General features: G+C 47.9%; 1 long non-coding RNA gene across 3 annotated transcripts in view; it reads right to left on the bottom strand.

Moving 5' to 3' along the window:
• The window catches only part of LOC310684860, a 51,624-nt gene that overhangs the window by 21,237 nt on the left and 10,173 nt on the right, over window positions 1-20,214 (bottom strand). Inside the window, exon 1 of one of the 3 annotated variants that reach the window (XR_014514894.1) lies at window positions 79-212. The exons of 1 other annotated variant lie outside the window; for it this stretch is intronic. This is a non-coding gene — a long non-coding RNA (uncharacterized lncRNA). Of the gene's footprint in view, window positions 1-78; window positions 213-20,214 lie in introns of those variants that run through there. One more of the 3 variants, XR_014514895.1, reaches the window with a different exon arrangement.

Here is a 20,214-nt window from a genome sequence, read left to right as displayed (position 1 = left end):
GGCCTCAAAATGCCAGGAACCTGCCACCCTCCCCCCCCCGGCTTCGCAACCGCCAACCCTCCCCAGCTATATCATTACCTGCCACCGTCTCCTGTGCCAACCCTTAAGCGCCAACTGGAGAGGCCCTCCCCGTGCCATCTATCTTCCTCTCCTTTCTTCCAGTTCAACGCCCACCCTCCAGATTGCCAGCTGCTCTGGAGTACCAGTCTGCTGACCCAACCTTCCCGACCCCCCCCCCCCACCGGCTGCCACTCCACGCAGCGACTTGTCTCCCTAAGTGCAGCGAATATTCACCCTGCGTGGTGCCCTCCTCACTTGCCAGAGCTCAACCACAGCTATTCCAGGTTGGAATCCAAAGCTCTCCTGATCTACCAACCCATCACCCACCCGCTTCCAGACACTCACAGCCACCAAATACCCCTCCTCCCCATATGCCTCTGTCCCAGCTTCCAAATGACCCGTGCTGGCCATTTTGCAGGGAGGGCAGAAGAGACAATGGCAGCAGAGAGCAGCCTGGGTTTTTGGGGTGGGGTGGGGAGTGTAAAAGAAAGGGATTAGGCTTTGGGCCTAAAATTCCTCAAAGCAAGTGAGGGGGAGTAGGGAGCTTGCAGAGGGGGTGGGGGGGGACCAAGGGTTGCTGTGTAGTTTATAATTTTTTGTGGAATATTCTTTTTTTGAAAAGCACGAGCAAAGGCCTCTGCCTCCTTTGTCTTGATACTACACCCCCCAAATTGACCAGCGGTGGGTCTTTTGCCCTCTTGCTCTCTCCCCCACACTGCCCCCCCACTCACATTTGCACTTTCCTTGTGAGCCAAAGGCCCAGAGCATGAATGCGCACATGCACACACCCTCTCCTCATGAAAATCTTCTGGGGAGGGAGAAGTTGATTCCTTATCTATTCGCGGCGGAGGGGCTGGCACACCATGATGCGACCCCACCCTGCCCTCTGCAGTGGGCATTTGAACCCAGCTCCGCACTGTGCCCTCGTCCTTGTGACCACCACACGCTGCTGCTTGACCCGACTCCGCCACCGCCCCTTCTAAAGGCTCTGCCTGACCTGCCTCTCTCCCCCCCCCCTTTGCCACTTTCCCCATTTCTTCTCTGTCTCCGTCTCCCTCACCCTTTAATGAAAGTGAAACGGCGGTCTGGCTGCCAAGGGAACCTGGGTTTCCTAGCAACGGCCGCCTAGGCCTTGGCATCGTGCCAATCCACCCTCCCTGTGCCGATCCATCGCCCATGGCACCCGCCAGCCCCCTTCTTAGTGCTGCGCATACAGCTTCCATCAATGCTACAAGTCTCTCTCTCCCTCCCTCCCTCCCTCTCTTTTTCAACCCTGACCCACTGCAGCCTTCCCCACCCAACCACCTCTTGCTATTCCTCCCCACCGAACTGGAGTGGGACTGCTGAGGGGCAACGCTCCCATCCTACACTGTCTTGGATAACCCTTTCTTCTTCTTCTTTCGCCCCTGTTGTGGTTTGAAAACGAAACACACACACACCACCGGTTTTAGATGCAGACAAACGGGAGCTGAGCAAATGCAGCAAACGCAGAAGGAGGTGTCTGAACGAGATCCTGAGGCTTTGCACTTCCCCTATCGCTGCTGCCGCCACACCGCTTTTTGCTCCCGAGCCCTACAGCCAGGCCAGATCAGATTCCCTGGGAACCACAGAACTCCAGGCACCCCCGCTCCTTACCTAACTCTGCGGCGATCTTCCAGCCCAGAGCCTGATGGGGGAAATTCCTGAAAGGCCTTCAGTCCTGTTACACAACTGCACTGCGGCCAATTTTTTTTTTTAAAAAAACTGAGCCTGGGGGAGCTCAGGCGAACAGTCGGGGTGTGCGCGGAGGGGCTGCGGGCCCAAACCCCGGGGGTGAGCCGGAATAACCAAAGGAGGCTGCTGGCATTTGCAGTACCTGCCTGTGGGGTTCTGCAGTGGTGGATTAAGATCCCTTCTGAGGGTGAAGGATCCGTGAGGCCACGCACCAAAATTATGGGGCGCACAAGGGAGAGCATCAAAGGGCTCAGGATGCAACGGCGGTGCTCTCCGGGAATTAGCCCAGCTAACCCTTAAGCAGTTTGTGCCTTGGCATTCCTAGATCAGAGGAAGAAGCAGGACTTGGCGTTTGCTCCGACCGCCACGGCACAAACTGTGCCCGGGCGCAATGTGGTCCAAGCATTTTGGCCCACCTATCGCCTCCTTTTTGTCTGGTACGGCAGAAGAACGGTCAACGTGGCCCTTGGGGCTGCAGTATCTACCTGGGCTTCACTACAGCAAAGATAAACTGAGGCACTGCAAGCATGACCTGCTTGCTTCCCCGCCTGCGGGACCCCCATCCTCAAACAAAGCGCCGCCATTATGCTCCACCCTCGTCCCCCCTCGCTTGCCAAGCCAAGCCTCTCAGTGTCCCAACCCGATGGGGACGCCCCTCAATCTCAGCCCACCGCCCCACAGCTATCCCGAAACAAAACTTTTTTCCTCTTCCCAAAATTGGCATACACAGGGGGAATAAAAAAGCCTTTAGCACGACGCCTCACCCGGCTCGGGACGGGTTCACCTCCAGGGACGCGGTCTTCAGGGTTCAAGCGGGGGGACGGGGGGATGCCCTGAGCTGGGGGTGGGGTGGGGGACGAAAGCGAGAAAGGGTGCAGGTTACAGAGCGAAGGAGAAAGAAAATGGAGGGGTTTGGCTGGCACCGAGGGCGAGAGGGACGAGAGGCCGGGAACTCTGCCAGGGTGTGCCAAGCTGAGGTAGATGGTGCCTGAGGCTTGGAGCAGGGTGGGAGAGGAGATTGCAGAGGGTGCCGGGGCACAGTGGCCGAGGGGAGCTGGGAGAGAGCTGGGGGTGCTTTGCTGGGAGAATAAGTGAGCGCTCAGTGCCAGTGGAGGGGGGAAGAGAAAGAGAGAAAGGAGGAGGGAGAGCGGGAGAGAGCAAAGGAGAGAGGGACGCTGGGAAAAAAAACAGAGCTCTGGGCCATGATCCAACAGCCATGGTTAACTCTCTCCTCCCACCCCGACTGACTCAGCCCAGCTCGGCAGGAACCTTCATGCCTCTGAGTAGGGGCACCCATGGCTGGCCTGGGGCCACCAGCCCCAAACCGAGACTCAGGGCTGCTCTCCACAGATTCTTCTCCTTGCACACAGCCTCAGCCAAACAGAGCTGGCTCTTTCTGGTGCATTTCTTCTGTCCGAATCCAACTGCCCCTATGACCGGAAAAGGAGTCCATTTCCCCGGCTCGTTTAGGGGGTGCATAGACAGCGGCGGTTTGCAAACTTCCCAGACTTGGGGCACATATTTAACCCCAGGCTTGAACATGAAACCCATCTTATCTCACTGTCTCCCCATTCTCTTGGACTTTCTCCTGCTTCCATCCTCATGCAGCCCAGCCAGGACTCGCAGCACTAGCCGCCGAGGCACGAGTGACCAGCAGCGGCAGCCATTTTAGATTTCTCTCTCACCTCCTACAGCTCTCTCCCCCCCTCACCCCAAGCCATTTCGTGCCCCTGCTTCTTTCCTGGCGATCGGAGCAAAGCAGAAAACAAGTAAGCGCTGTCGGCTCCAAGACTTTGGAGCCCACAAGAAAGCTATGCTTTCTGAGCTCCTCTTAACTCCGAAGAGGTAGGATGTGCCAGTGGGGAATTCTCATACATGAGGTTGGCCCTGCTAGACTAAGTAACATAAGCAGCTGCTTTATTCGGAGCCAGACCATTAGTCTAACTAGCTCAGTATCGTCTACACAGATTGCCAGAGGCTCTCCAGGTAGGCAGTGATTCCCAGCCCGACCTGGAGATGCTGGGAATTGAACCGACAACCTTCTAAATGCCAGTCAGATGCTCTATCGCGGAGCTATGGCAGGATACAGCTTCCGGCAGTGGCCAACCAAATGCATTGGGGTAGCCCATGGGTAGGGTAGGAACGCAATGAGACTCCACTGCTGACTGCCCCCCAGCAACTAATGCCTCCTGTCCACAAAGCCCCCAGCCATGCTGCCTTCGAATGCGGCAGCTTCATTCAGCCACTAAGGCTAATAGTCATCAATACGCCTCCCTCCCTCCATGAATAAGTCTAATTCTCTTTGAATGCCATTGAAGCTTGTGGCCGTTGCCGCATCCTGCGACAGTAAACGCTATATATTAATTATGCACACTGTTGTGTGCGTGCGTGTGTCTATAAGGAGTACTTTTAAAATTCGGTCCTGAATTTCATACCCTCCAACATTTCTCTGATGAAACCAGGGACGTCCTGTTCAATAACAGTACAGTGGTACCTTGGTTGTTGAACGCCTTGGTACTCGGATGTTTTGGCTCCTGAATGCCACAAACCCAGAAGTGAGTGTTCCAGTTTGCAAACATTCTTTGGAAGCTGAATGTTCGACAGGGCTTCTGTGGCTTCCGATTGGCTGCAGGAGCTTCCTGCAGCCAACTGGAAGCCGCACCTTGGATTCCGAATGTTTTGGAAGTCGAACAGACTTCTGGAACAAATTCCGTTCGACTTCCGAGGTACCTCTGTATTAGTAGTTGTTTTATCACTTATATCCCACCCATCTGACTGGGTTTCTGCAGCCCCTCTGGGCAGCTTCCAACATATATCAAAACATAATAAAACATTTAAAAAATTTTTTAAAAAAACTTCCCCATTCAGGGCTGCCTTCAGATATCTTCTAAAGGTTGCATAGTTACTTATCTCTTTGGGTCAGGAGTCACATAGCTCCATACCCTGCAACATCTCTCCGGTGAAAATAGGGACGTCCTAAGGAAAAGCGGGACATTCCATGATCAAATCAGAAACCGGGACGGCTTCTCTAAATCTGGGAGTGTCCCTGGAAAATAGGGACACTTGGAAGGTCTGGAACAGGGGCCAGCAAACTTTTTCAGCAGGGGGACGGTCCACTGTCCCTCAGACCTTGTGAAGGGCCGGACCATATTTTGGAAAAAATAATGAACGAATTCCTATGCCCCACAAATAACCCAGAGATGCATTTTCAATAAAAGGACACATTCTACTCATGTAAAAACACACTGATTCTTGGACCGTCTGCGGGCCGGATTGAGAAGGCGATTGGGCCGCATCCAGCCCCTGGGCCTTAGGTTGCCTGCCCCTGGTCTGGAATCTACCGCTGATAAGTGGTCCCATGTGTTATGAGAAAGACAGGGAGAAACATTTCCCTCTCCTCTGTCTTATGCATAACTTGAAAACCTCACACCTGGTCTTCCTGGATGCTCTGTAGAAGGTAAGGATCCTGGCACTTTTGGGGGCTGTGGTCCCACTGGTCTTGAGGTTCACGTCTCTCCTGATCTCACCATGCCCTGATTGCCATCTATTGCAACTCACTTCATGAAGATTACAATCCAATTGCTAGTCACAACCCCCAGGGTGTCACCAGTGGTTTATAGGGGCATCTTCAGAAGAAGATTGGGGCAGGATACCAGGGCACAGAGAGGGAAGGAGGCCCAGCTGGACTGTTCCCTCTCCACCTCTCTGCCCCCCAAACCATCTACCACCAAATGCCCTGTGGGAAGGATCCCAATGACTTCTTTTGTTTCGATGTCGTTTGTTCTGATTTTACAGTGCTGCCTGTAAGCTGCGCCTTAGAAGGATTTGCATCCTGAAAGATGGGATATAAATAATTATAGCAAGTAAACAGCGGTCTCAGATGTGCTTACTTAGCATTCCCTAACTTCACAGCAAGCCATGCACATCCCCAAACAAATACCTCATCCGTCTACATGGCAGATACAGGAAATTGCAGATTATGCACTGGTGGCAGAGACAATGTAGAGCTACTGTTGCATGAAACCCTACCAAGCTACATTGGCCCTGCACTTCCAAGCGCTGCTTCCCACACGTCCTGTTTTACAGTAAAGCACTTAGCACAGAGTGCAGGATGCTCCCATTTAGGCAAGTCAAGGCACTTCTTTCTTGCATAGGAAGAATCGTCCTCCCATTTGCATGCAGGGAAGTATTTCCTCCTCTATTGAGGATGTTTGGTGATCATTTTAAAGCCTTCTTATCTTTCTTCAATGGGAAACTTTGACAGAAGGGACCAGAAAGAGGGTCCCTAAGAGCCAACGAGGCCCCCATGAGTTGGATATCCTAATTTAGCTGCATGCTCATGAAGCATCCTTGGGTAAGACACATCCTTTTGGGTGGTCTCCCCTGAATGCAATCTATACACCAGAGTCCATGCTTACTGCAAAATAGCGTGGGTCAGCTGCATACCAGTTGTATTCCAATACTCAACTGAGGTGTGGGATCCACATCGCAGCGCGGCATGATTGCCAGGCATGAGGACAGAATCAGAGCCAGCAGCAGGTCATCCCATGACTAGGGATGTAAAAAGGCATTGTTTTTCATTCTGCCCTATACTCATTACAGCTCTGTTTCCGTCCCACTGCAGTTCACCCTCCGCCAAAAACTACATCATTCATTTTGCTGCCCGCTGTGGCAAAATTACATTACGTATGCAATTTACGTAATTATGTAAATTATGTTGTCATTACGCTATTCCACCCCATTCATTTCGATGTAAAGGAAGCACAATGCAAATGGTTCAACGGGGGATGTAATCAAGTATAGTGGTACCTCGGTTTAAGAACAGCCCTGTTTACTAACTATTCGGTATAAGAACTCCGCAAAACTGGAAGTAGTGTTCTGGTTAGCGAACTTTACCTTGGTCTAACAAATGGAAGCTGAATGGTGGAAGGGCACAGGTAGCGGGAGGCCTCAGTAGGGAAAGCACACCTCGGTTTAAGAACGGCTTTGGTTTAAGAACGGACTTCTGGAATGGATTAAGTTCGTAAACTGAGGTACCACTGTATGTGTTGTTTGGGGACTGAAAGCAACAACAGCAGTGAATACTGATTGTATTTGCTGGAATAATTTCCGCTCCGGACATTATATTATATATTATTATTAATTATTATTATTATTATTATTATTTCAATTTATATACCACCCTTTATCAAAATATCTCAGGATGGTGTACAACCTTTGAAACATGTTACAAAACATCAATGATAAAAACATAATAAAAAGCAAACTTATAGACAGCATAATAGTAAAATAATCATAAAAATAACAGTCCTCTCCCCCACATTTTTACAGTCCATACAGCGGAAGGCCTGGGTAAAGAGGAATGTTTTTGCCTGGTGTCTAAAGGCATGTAATGAGGGTGTCAGGTGAGCCTCTCTGGGGAGAGCATTCCACAGTCAGGGAGCCATGGGAAGAATAAGCAAACATTTGCAATTTTCATCCCAGTTTCCATTTTCATCAGAATTCTCCAAGAACCCTACAATATTCCTGATTTTATGAGCTGCAATACCATTCCCTTTTCAATTTTTGCTTCAACGCCAGCAGCGGGCACACACAGAATTCCTTCGTTTCCCCAATGTGGAAAGGGTTCTGCTATATTCCTGCAAATTCCCACGTAGCGTCCTTGGCATTTCGAGTTTAATTGTTTTATTCAAGGCAAGTTTCCAGCTCTTGTGTTTGCATGAGAAGCTTGAACACATGGCACGAACCCAGTGAATCTTGGGGCAAAGGAATAAACCAGAAAGAACGGACGCATGTGGACTGATCCTGTGCAACTTCTTAAACCTTTCTGTGTGAGGGCAGGAGGTACTTGTGGCTTCACTACACCCTCGTTGGTTGTTGTGTTCTGGCATCGTCGATGAGAATACAGTTCAGCAGCTTAAAGAATGGGTAAGTCATTTCCCCACATCTTAAGGAGTTGTTCTATTATGGCTTCCGGTAATCATAAGTATTCCATTCTGAGTGGCGCTCCTCTGCAATCTGAACATGTCTGTGCTTCACCACTTCCTCAGAAATGGATGCTGCCGGCAACTCAGGGGTAGACCACATGCTTCTGTGTGCATCGTATCCCAAGTTTAGCCCCTGGCGTCCCTGGTTTACAAGGAACGCAAGCACCAGGGATATAAGAAGGAGCTTGATATGAAGCCTCAGAGAGCTACTGCCAGTCAGAGACAATGCCAGGCAAGCTGGACAAGCCTGCTGACAAACACAAAGCAGTGTTGTGTGTTTGCATGCATTAGAAGATGTGTGCAGATTGCATGCCCAAATACTGTTAGGACCAGGTGGTTCTTTGGGCAGCAGAACTGTGGGTGGCCATATTTACAGAGTGTTGAGTCAAACTGAAAGGAAGTGCCCACGTGGGCCCTGTGGAAATATACCTGGGAATAGAACGACCTGCGACAGCCACTGCAAGCAGATATCCGGCCTGGAAACGCACAGCCTCCTTGCCTTACAGGAAAGTTAGTGTGAGTGCACTAAAGAAGCCTGGGGACTGCAGTCACATGAAGGGGAGCTTGCCTTACTTCACCAAACTACAATCCCCAGAATCCTTGGAGTGGAAGCCATAACTGGGAGAAAACCAATATACAGTGGTGCCTTGCAAGACAAAATTAATTCGTTCCGCGAGTTTTTTCGTCTTGCGAAGCACCACTGCATCTAAACACTGACAACGGCGGGGAGGGGCGGGGAGAAGCAGGACAGCTGCCGCAGGCGGTACCTCAGACTCACCCGCGCCTTGTGGCCACCGTGCGACACGGCTGCTGGAGGGCGGCGGGGCTCAGGAGCGCGACTCCGGCTGCAACGCTGGCTGCTGGCAGCAACGGCTCTCTGAGGGGAGCGCGTGAGGGGGGTGGGCAGCGGCGCGAGGCACTAACCGTCAGCTGGAAGGTGGGAGGGAGCCGGAAGAGCAGTCAGCGGGAAGGTGGGAGGGAGCCGGAGGAGTGGGGAAGCGAGCGCGCGTGCGTACAGTGACCGTCACCATGACACGAGAGGCAGGGCCGTTTTGTCTAGCGAAGCAAGCCCTTAGGAAAATCCGTCTTGCGAAGCACCTCAGAAAACGAAAAACCCTTTCGTCTAGCGAGTTTTTCGTCTTCCGAGGCATTCGTCTTGCGGGGTACCACTGTACATCTGGAGTGCAGATACGGCCCCCAAAGTAATATCTGCAAGGACTGGCACAGAGGATACAGCACTGGTTGTCATTCACAAGAATACTTTGTCCCTACAAAACTCCACCACTGAGGAGAGGGGAGCTCTTTATTTGGCCCACAGAAATGTATGAACAGAAGGTGGCGCAAGCCCTATACAGAAGGGGATGGAAGCTTTTCGATTCTCCTCGATTCAAGATAGGTATCTCTACTGCCCGATAGAGAACAGGGATGACAGAACCACAGTGCTGGGGTTCCTACAGTTTAGAAGGGTGAAACAGTTTAGGCAGTGCACAGCAGGAAGGGAACAAAGTGCTGGTGGAGCATCATGGTGGGTTCCCAAATGGTGATGTTCCACCCTCTTGTACACATGCACAGGACATTTTATATCTCATCATCCCTGCCCACTGGCTATCCTGGCAGAGGATGATGGGCAGTTGGAGGCCAACAACATCTGCCGTGACGCAGGTTGGCCACCCCTGTTCTACACAATGTACAAAGTACGCAATTGTGCTAATTCGACCAGCAAGTGTCTTCTTCTTACCAGTTCCGACCTAAAGGGTTCAAATCTCGCCTTTAAAAAGGGGAGAAGGGTGCACAGCTGCTTTTGCTGTCAATATCTGAGCAACACCTCAAAGACCTTTGCTTCAGAGGTTCCTCCGAATTTTATTTAAAATGTTTTGTTTTGTTCTGGACAACTAGGAAACTAAATTTTCTGGAAGAAAAAAAAAGTGTGTGTGTGTGTTGTTGTTTTTAATAATGTTCTCATTATGGAGAAAAAACATCCACGGCCTTGTTCTTCAGATACATACTTACCCTGACTGAAATTCCTGATTCCAAAAGTGGGGGAGTGGAGGTGCCCCAGACTCTAAGCTTCCTTTTAAGATATTTTTAAAAGAAGTTTCTAGCCCTTCTAGAATGAAAGATATTGAGCATCTTGTATATTTTTCCTGGTACTGAAGAATGCTCCCTGCTGCTACAGTATCTGTGTGTGTTTGTAAAATCAATATTGTGTGATCTCCACAATCTGGACCAGCAGGACATAGCTGACTTCCCACGGTAAACACAAGAATGTGGGGTATGGCTGTCTCTCTAATTTTGCTTTACGCTGCTCCCACGGTTGCAATTTTGCTACAGGCACCCTCAGCACTCTCAAAATTCAAAATGTGCCCACTGGCCCAAAAGGGTTGGCGACCCCTGGTCTTTGGGCAACATTCAGCTAAACCCTTGTGCTAACTGGGAGCCAGAGCATGTGATTTTGCCACCCTTTCCTCTCCCTTCACTGTCCCTCCTAGGTTGGCGAAACCCCCGGAACATATTTGTGGGGCACATGGGGGGGGGGGATAAGAGATGGGTCGGATCCCGTTAAGAGGAGGTTGTTCACTGGCGCAGAGCAATGTTTGGTGCTACGCTGCATACAAGCCTGTATCACATGCCAAGTTAGGAATGCAATCTTTGGCCGGGGTAAGATTCCGAACTAGGCCACTGTTTGCCAGAAATCGCCCTGCCTTTTCAAAAATGCACCAATCATTTCTCTCATCATAGCAGATGAGAAAGCCTGGCTTTTTCAAAATGGGAGGCAGCATTGACTATGACCGAGAAGTTCAACTGAGAAAAAAATCCCAGGTGCCTAGTTTCTAAGGCACTGAAATATGTGATGTTGTTGCCTAGGAATCTGAAATATTTTTCAACAGTCGTGCCTCAGATGCCAGTAGTTTCACGGGGCACAATCCAACATTAACTTATTTTGAGCCAGTCCCGCTGAATTTAATGGAAGCACATCTGGGTCTATTTCCAGAGTAGCACAATTATTTAAAAGCGGCGTATGCCCCAAAATCTCTTTAGACCATGCCAGATATAAGGTTGGAAAATGAATGTTGAGATGGGTGCAAATAAGGACATTAGGCTACTTATATTGGGGAATTAGGGTACTTATATTGTAGATTAATTTATAATCATTTTAATTTGTTCTGAACTGAAAATTACGATTTGCTTTGTCACAGAATACTCTAAACCCCCTTATTATAGCCATTTACCTCGCCAAAATTTATGAAACCTGCAAGTGCTGGGAACCTCAAATTTAAATGTCTTAAGCCAGCCTCCCAGGTGCAGAGTAAGACAAACTGAGGCTGTGGATTCTGAGAATGCACATATCCAAACACAGAAATTTATCCACTGGTACCAATAATCTATCATTATTTCTCTTTCCCTGTAATTGCAAGCAGGTACTGCACTTTTTGTGCTGACGCAAGGGCTTTCGTCCCATCCTACAGTTTCTTCAAGTTTGCTTCAGTAGCACATGCTGTCAGAAATATATTACAAGGGGATTGCATCTCCACACCTCTGCTCCACCTGTATGGTGGATCATAAATATACTGTAGTCAGATACTGTGGCAATCTCTATCTCTGACCTTTTTTCCGCACTTGGAAAAAGGAGGTCCAATTGAGACTGAATTGTTTCCAGAATGGGCACAGGCACTGCATGGCTTCAGGTCCATTCTAGAAACAGCATATAATTTGTGGGGAGATGACCAAAAATCTCTAGGATAGAGAGGCAACTGCTCCTTTGAGGGTATAAGGCAAATTTTGGTGCGACCCGTGATATCCTTGAGTAGTGCTAGCCCATAAATGACAAGCACAAAGGCATATTGTGCAGCGCAAGGCGAATTTCCTGCTCTGTTAAAACTTTTCAGAGCAGTACAGCAGGTACAGGGACTGTATGGGTGTAGGATACAACTCTCATCTTTCTTGACACTTGGCCATGCTGACTGGGGCTGATGGGAGTTGGCCACAGGTTCCCTACCCCCTGTACAACTTAGTTCTACTTATCCTTCTCTGGTGGTTTATTTTTCCTGGTGCCACTGTAGCCCTGGCAAGGCCTGTGTTTCCTGGCCCTTAACACTGCCATTGGCTCAGCTTCACAGAATCATAGAGTTGGAAGGCACCACCCTTGAAAGATCTAGTCCAGTCTTTCCCAAACTTGGGACTACAAGTTCCATCACCTTTTACCACTGGTCCTGCTAGCTAGGGATGATGGGAGTTGTAGGCCAAAAAAGAGCTGGAGAACCAAGTTTGGGAAACCCTGATCTAGTTCAATCCCTGGCAATGCAGGAATCATTAGTCTAATGTTGGGCTCAAACCCATGACCCTGAGATGGAGTTAGGTGTTCTACCGATTTAGCTATCCACTGAAGTAGCAGAGATCTCCACCTCTCTCTCACTAAATATCCACAGACTACTCTAAATCAGAGATAGGGACCAGCCTTCAGACGTTGTTGGACTCCAACTTCCATCAATCCCAGCTGCCATGGCTGATGGTTAGAGATGATGGGAGCTGGAATCCATTTTAGCACTTTGGCCGGAGGGGAGGCAGTTTAAGATGAAAGTCAACACATCATAAAGAGCATCAGACTTTAGGAAAAGTGAAGGAATGGTTTACACCACCCTTCCTCCTGGCCATTGTTCCTCACGGCCAGTTACGCATTGCCAACAAAGAAGATTTGCATCACCAAAAAAAGAGAGGGCAATAATTTGCACAGAATTTGCATATGGCGATTTATATGTATAGATGTAATGAACAGAAACACATTTCAACATAGCGGAGAAGGCACCAGGTGACTTGTGTGCCTTCTCAACCTTCAGACCAGGTGCCGCTCATTGCTGATGCGCAACGTCAAGGCTCCTGTTCTTCCTTTTTATGGTTCCTTATCTTTAATCCCAACCTGGATAAGAGAGCCCTCAAACAGAGGTCACCTTCAAATAGAGGAACGTCCTCTGAGAGGCCTTCAAAATAAAGGGCTCTCCTCTGCAACGCAGAACATATGGCCAGTGTATCTCTAACCGTTTTTGGCCTTCTTTTTAAATTCCTTGTTCACGTTATGCTTATCTGTCTCTTTGGCGATCTTCACTCTGGTTGAGTCACAGACCGATAGAGAACCTGAAGGTCTTTTTTTAATTGAAAACCCTCAGCCAAAGGCAAAATTCTCAGTAATCTGCACCCCACCAAATGTTAAGTCTGCTTAAATATAAACCAATGATGCATTCACTGTTTGAGTTCAGCTGCATGGACCAGTTTGATGACTGTACCTACCTGTGCCAAAGAGGCGATTCAGAAGGAGATAGAGGACTGAAGGCACACACGCTCCCCCAGAGGCATCCGCAAGATTATAAGAAAGCTTCCACACCAGAGAGTCTTAGTATTATGCAGTCATTGCTCTTCCGCAGTCAGATGGAAGTGAAATTAAAACTCTGGTTCCACATACAAGCTACTTTTCCAACCAACACTAACTATTTGAACGTGTATTTCACATTTTTAAAACAAAGAGGTTTAATTCACAATCAAGGAGTGCACAAATCACAATAAATAAAAATCTCAATAAATAAATAAATAAAGTAATATCCTGTAACACTTTTCTCTCCATAGTAAAAATGCATAATGGCACAGTATAGAGAAACATATGGTGCACTGCAGGTCTCTCCTCCCATTCATCCCCATTTTCTTCTCATCTGCAAACTGCATCAACCTCCATGCATTTTGTTTCCTTTCAAAAACAGAAACTTTTGCACTTGTTTATCTACAACCAAATTGTAACACAGCAAGTGTTTTTATTGTACCTCTGCCCTGTGTACACACTCTCTCTCTCTCACACACAAGCACATTCACTCTATAAATTGGGAATAATTATAATATATATGAATTTCACAGATGGCAAGTACAAGTTGCTTAAGAGGCAGTGACAGTAGTAGGGGACCACATTGCAGAAAAGGTAATACAGTGGTACCTCAGGTTACATACGCTTCAGGTTACATACGCTTCAGGTTACAGACTCCGCTAACTCAGAAATAATGCTTCAGGTTAAGAACTTTGCTTCAGGATGAGAACAGAAATCGTGCTCTGGCGGCGCAGCGGCAGCAGGAGGCCCCATTAGCTAAAGTGGTGCTTCAGGTTAAGAAGAGTTTCAGGTTAAGAACGGACCTCCGGAACGAATTAAGTGCTTAACCCGAGGTACCACTGTATAGGAGGCAGATCTGAAGCTGAAAAAGCAAGACTATATCTGGGAAAATATGGGAATGTAATGGTTTGGGAGCACCACTGTCTGGATTCTTCAGAATAACCGAGTGAGTGAACTGTGACAATTTCAGAGAAAACAGTTAGTGGAAGCAGCCTATGTTTCTGGCGCAAGGTGGACCAACTTCTGTACCAAAAAGCAGATCAGTACGAAACAATGAGTTTAGGATATATTTGCAGAACTCATCCTGCATCTCCTAGTCACAAAGGGCTATGAAAGGCACAAAAGCCTTCTGAGATTTCATCTCAAATTTCCATACATGTCAACTGTCCTTGCTTGCCAGAAACTATCTATATTTTTTGCTACCACTCCTGGTAAATCACTATTCCTATTTTGTGCTGGGGTGGGGGGTTATTAAAGCTTTCTTAGCATGGGCTGCTAGAATTGCAGCTCTTCAACATTTAGGTTCCTCCCCAAAGTATCTAGAAGGTGAATTTCTGTGCACAGGATAAGTGATGGATGTATATTCACCCTTCTGCACATGCATAAAAATGCATGCACACGCTACAAAAAACAAATCCTGGCATTTTACATACTGCAGATGGTGACATATGTTTTGAGATTGTGATGGTATATTATCAGACAATCAGGTCTCCCCCCCACCAATATATCTGCAACCAAAAGAACAAAGAACATATTGATTCTAAACCGGCAAAGGACAGGCTACCTACTGCACAGTAAATGAATGCAGCAATGCAGAATGAATGATGCTCAAAAGCTGATCTCTGGTAGGAGAATAGGGGTGTCACAGGCCTATTTTCATCTGTGCAGTGTTGGAGGACATGAACTTTACTAGACACTGCCCACATACCTTGGAGCACACCTTCACAACCTCAGGGGCTAGTAACTTGCTTTTACTGTTAAATGAAAAACTGAGGTCCTTGGTATGCTGTCATTTATGCCCCCAGAATCAATTTCCGTGCTTGAAGGGGGTCACTGCAGAAACAGGGGATATACAAATTAACCTAATCCATCTATGGAATATTATAGTGTGCAACAAGCGAAAAAGGGAGCAAAAAAATTCATTCTAACTCAAGCAAACAAACCAATGCCAGATAGAAATGGTAAAGCAAGCTAAGGCAAAAACCGCCAAAATAATCTTGCCTGCCGAAAAGTTCTTGTCCAACCCAATATATAGTGGTCAGTTGGACCCTGAGACTGAAGTATGACATACCCAGATACAATCAGGAGAGACAATATCCTGTCTTTTTTCAGATATACTCCAGGCTCTTTAAAATGCCCACCCACAAGCTGGCAAGTGCTGCTGCTCTGATGCTCCACAGAAGTGTCCCTGATGAGACAGGTGCTTTCCCCCTGTGCTCCTAAAGGGAAGCTGGGAATGTAGTTTACACAGTTCTATCTTCATTCCCATCAACTGCCTAGAAAAGCAGGGGTCAGTGTGGATTGGAGGCCCTGGACTTAATAGTCTTCAGGAGTCAAGCACGTTGCACAAATGCATCAGATCCCTAAAAGAAGCACCATGCATACTCAAAAACTCATGTGCAGCACCCAAAATGCCATTGGTAACCACACCAACCTCTGATGCTTCAACAGAAGATAAAACCTAGTTGGTTGGAGGCAATAACTATAGGGAACTACGGACATGGACCTTCCAGATTCTGGTCCTAGAAACGGGAAGGGGTGGGGGAATAAACTGCAGATTGCTCAAGTTTTGGATTGGAAGGCGTGTGTGCTTTCAGCTAGGGCAAAAGACTCATTTCCACACTAGCAAGACTCCTACAAGTCACAGAACTGACTTGGAGGCATAGCAAGCTACCACATTCCAGGTCAGACTATTTGTCCACCTAGTCCAGTATAGTATTATCTACTGTGATTGACAGCAGCTCTCCAGGCAGACAGTCTTACCTGCCACCTGCCAGCTGTTCCTTAAACTGTAAATGCCCAGGGATTGAACCTGGGAACTTCTGCATGCAAAGTGCTCGACTGCTGAGCTACAGTCCCTGCTATACTGGATCAAACCAAGGCCCATTGAATCCAATATCTTGTTTCCATCTATGGTCTACCAGAAAGCCTCTGAGAGTTTTGCAGCAAGGCATGGGCCAATAGCCTTCCTTTCTTGTTCCGAACCAGTTACTGAGATATATATATACCGTACCCTCTACAAATAGAGGCTCTATGAAGTTATCACAACTAATAGACACAAATAGAACTATTTTTCATACATTCGCCTAATCCCTTTTAGAAAAGGTGTACAAACCACAGGTCCTCACCAACATGTCAAGGCAGCAAATTAACTTACTAGGGTAGGCATCCTACCTTTCCCTTCCTGCGCAGCCTAGGTCCTATATTTACTGGGATGTTATTACACCTCTGTGTTGCAGTGATAGACTGCTAAGTCAAATTATCCTCTTTTCTGCCAGTTTGGCTCCAAGACTTCCTTATCGCTGGAGGAAGAGGGGAGGACTCTGTAGGAGCAGCTATGCTCCTGAATTTGTAGTGTAGTCCTGAGTACACTACAAATACTTGCTCCAATACTTTGGCCACCTCATGAGAAGAGAAGACTCACTGGAAAAGACCCTGATGTTGGGAAAGATGGAGGGCACAAGGAGAAGAGGATGACAGAGGACAAGATGGTTAGACAGTGTTCTCGAAGCTACAAACATGAATCTGACCAAACTGCGGGTGGCAGTGGAAGACAGAAGTGCCTGGCGTGCTCTGGTCCATGGGGTCACGAAGAGTTGGACACGACTGAACGACTAAACAACAACAACAACAGTCCTGAGTACGTTTACCTAAAGGAATATGTGAGTTCAATGAAGCCTAATGTTTAGGATTGCAGTTTTAGTTTGGAAGCCCAAAGTTTCTCTGGTTATAGCACACTGGTCCAATTGAGGGCGGGGGGTGGAAACAGGTTGCAAGTCAACCCGAGATGGGTCACACGTGAGAGGGGCAATCACAGTATTCTTTCTATATGCATATATATTAGTAAGAGAAGCAGAAAGAGAGGATAAAGGTGGAGGACATGGGGAGAGATAAGGAGAAAGTGGACAGGGAAAAGAAAAGGGTAAGACGGGGGCATACATACATAATGGAAAATGAATAGTGGGGCCATTGTAGCAGGCTGGGATTAAAGTTGGGTCCCAGACTGAAAGGTTGAAGACCACCGACAAAATAAAGAAACAAAGAAAGGCAAAGGCAATTGCGCAAGTGACTAGTTTTTCTTTTCTTTCCTTTTTTTTAAAGGGAACTCACAGACAGTTGAATTTTGTTCAAAAACCATAGAGGGGCTCGGAGAGCTTTAAGCCTCCAAATGCTGACAAAGAGACAATGGGGCACTCAAATTAAAAAGGACAAAGAGCCAGGCATCTTCTCAAGACGGCCTCATCGATTGGTGAGCACACCCTTTTTTATCTCCATCAGCATTTCTCCCTCTGCTTGCAAGCCTCTCACCACCTTCCCAGACAGCATGCTTGGCTTTCAGGCAGCCTGTACATCTCCCATCCCAGCTGGATCTGGGTTGGGGTGAGAGACAATATCCTGGAGGGTAATGCTCAACCCTGCTTTGCTCACTAAGGGGTTGTTGCCAAGAGCATCTTTTACCAGCTTTGGGCACCTGGCGACTGCCAATACATATCTTGGGGCAGCAAGGGAGAAAAGGATAAAGTCATTTGAACAAGGAGGAGATCTTTTGAGTGGCTGAAGGTGGTGGAGGAGTGAAGCCAACGGCTGGGATATATCAGGAACCAGGATATGAAAACAGAGAGATAAGCCCTGAATTATCTAGCCCGGCAGTAAATAATGCTCCTCACCTTATGGAGGGTCCTTGACCCACAGGAAAAAATCATTGCGTAGGTGGGGAGATTGTGGGCAGAGGCAGTGTCAAAACGAGAAGGTGTTTGCAGTACTGCCAAATTACACAGCCTCTTCCCCCTCTGTGCCATCCCATCCCTTCCCTGCCTCACTATCTCTTGTTTGGGAGTACACCCACCCACCCACATACACACACCACCAGAAAGGAACGCAGTCCAGATAGCAAGAGTGGCCCACAGCTTCTGGAGAGCGGGATGATACTGAGGGCTGAATGAATTTGCCACAGGCCTAGACTCAGGAATACCGTACGTAAGGAAAACGACTCCTCTATTACAGGCCTCCTTGTATGCCAAGACCCCAGAAAGAGGAGGCACAAAGGTTCCCAGGTCACAGGCTTCTCCACGATGATGAGATGTATTGCATTTCTATTTAAATTCTAGTAATTATTTTATGCAAATCTGTGCGCACTTACCCCCCCCCCCCGCCTAGGGTTGCATTTCCTCTCTTTTGGCAACCTGTCAATGGTTACCTGAACTGAAGCCCACCAGGCTAGCTTTGTCCTCGCCTTCCACTGACTTGTTCCACTTTTATTTCAGTCAGCTTTCGGAGGCTGAGCCAGCTTACTATTTACAGTTGATTTGTTGTTGTTGTTGTTGTTGTTTTTATTATTATTAATAATAATAATAATAATAATTTTCAGCTCGGTGGATTTCAACAGGGTTTTTTGTTTGTTTGTTTGTTTTAGAATTGTAAGTCAAAAATCGTTAGAAAAAGGTTGAATGGCAAGTCACCACAACGGACTCATAAAGTCATACAGCAGGATTTAAATATTAAATAAATAAATAAGCAAGCATTCACACCATCTTTGCAGTCAACTTTGCCTTCTGCAAAAAGGGACGCAGGTGGCGCTGTGGGTTAAACCACAGAGCCTAGGACTTGCCGATCAGGTTGGCGGTTCGAATCCTCGCAACAGGGTGAGCTCCCGTTGCTCGGTCCCTGCTCCTGCCAACCTAGCAGTTCGAAAGCACATCAAAGTACAAGTAGATAAATAGGTACCGCTCTGGCGGGAAGGTAAACGGCGTTTCCGTGCGCTGCTCTGGTTCGCCAGAAGCAGCTTAGTCATGCTGGCCACATGACCCGGAAGCTGTACGCCGGCTTCCTCGGCCGATAAAGTGAGATGAGCGCCGCAACCCCAGGGTCGGTCGCAACTGGACCTAATGGCCCTTTACCTTTACCTTGCCTTCTGCAGCAGTGGCTCATTATACTCACCAGTGGCAAAGGTATCCATTAAGGACAGAAGCTAGAACTAGGGGATACTAGGTGAAATGTAGTTGCTAATCAACCTCAAAGTTTCCCCTTCCCAACACCCCTTGGGCCAAGGGGTAGGGAACATCAAGCCTTTGGGCCAAATCCGGCTCCCTATTTGGCCCATGAGGCCATTCTCCCCAAATCACATCCACCTGCTGTTCACCCCATGTCACATGACTGGGTTGGCTGCTTGTGCATTATCATGTCAGATGATTGACAGGAGCATAGTCTCACCAACTGGTCAAAAATTGGCCCACAGGATGGAGAGAGATAAAGATCTGGCCAGCCATGCCTAAAAGGTCCCACACCCCTGCCTTAGGCCCAGCTAAAAAAGCTAGCTGGGTCAGTATTGGTGTGTTGGCTTTTCCTCAAAGGCAGCAATGGTTAAGGGTGGCTGTTTTCTGTACTAACACTGAAGGATGCTCTTATAAACACAGAAGCTTGCAGCCCCTTTCTTGCTTAGAGCCTGATTTAAATGGGATGTGTTACAAGCATCAAGGCAATTCAGCTCTCTCTGCAATGGACCAATGGTATACAAAATTCTTCCTCATACTAGGCTGCATTCACATTAACATAGGCCAACAGCATGCAGTCTTCTGGTAGGGGTTATTCAAAGGGGAGTGTGCCTTTGCTCCCCTACCCAGTCAGCTTTAAGAACCAAAGAATGCAACCCCATTCCTTCTGCTGTGAGAAAAGGCAGACAGATGCATCCCAGAATTCTTATAATGCAAACAGCCATGTGCTTCATGCCGGACAAAGGCACATTGGGAAGGAAAGGGCAGAGGGAGTCTTTCTCTTATCGTTTATAACGGCGGAGGAATCAAGGAGAAGACAACCAACATTTCTTCTGCATCAAGGTGCCTGCGTTTTTAAGAGCCATATGCAGGAAAAATGTTTTGGCAGATGATGCTTCTCATATTGGAGTAGTGCACTGAAATTTCTCTCACTGTGCTAGAAGCTGAACGTCGGAAGGTTCAGACAAGCAAGAAAGACTTTTTCACAAAGCACACGGTTAAACTGTGGAATTCCCTGCCACAAGAGGCCACCAGCTTGGGTGGCTTTTTAAAGGCGATGAGACAAAATTGTGGAGGAGAACAGCTCCCAATGGTAATG

Source organism: Podarcis tiliguerta (genome assembly GCF_965153285.1).
Source record: "Podarcis tiliguerta genome assembly, chromosome: 8".
In the NCBI taxonomy this organism is placed as follows: domain Eukaryota; kingdom Metazoa; phylum Chordata; class Lepidosauria; order Squamata; family Lacertidae; genus Podarcis; species Podarcis tiliguerta.
This window is presented reverse-complemented; position numbering and strand designations above follow the sequence as displayed.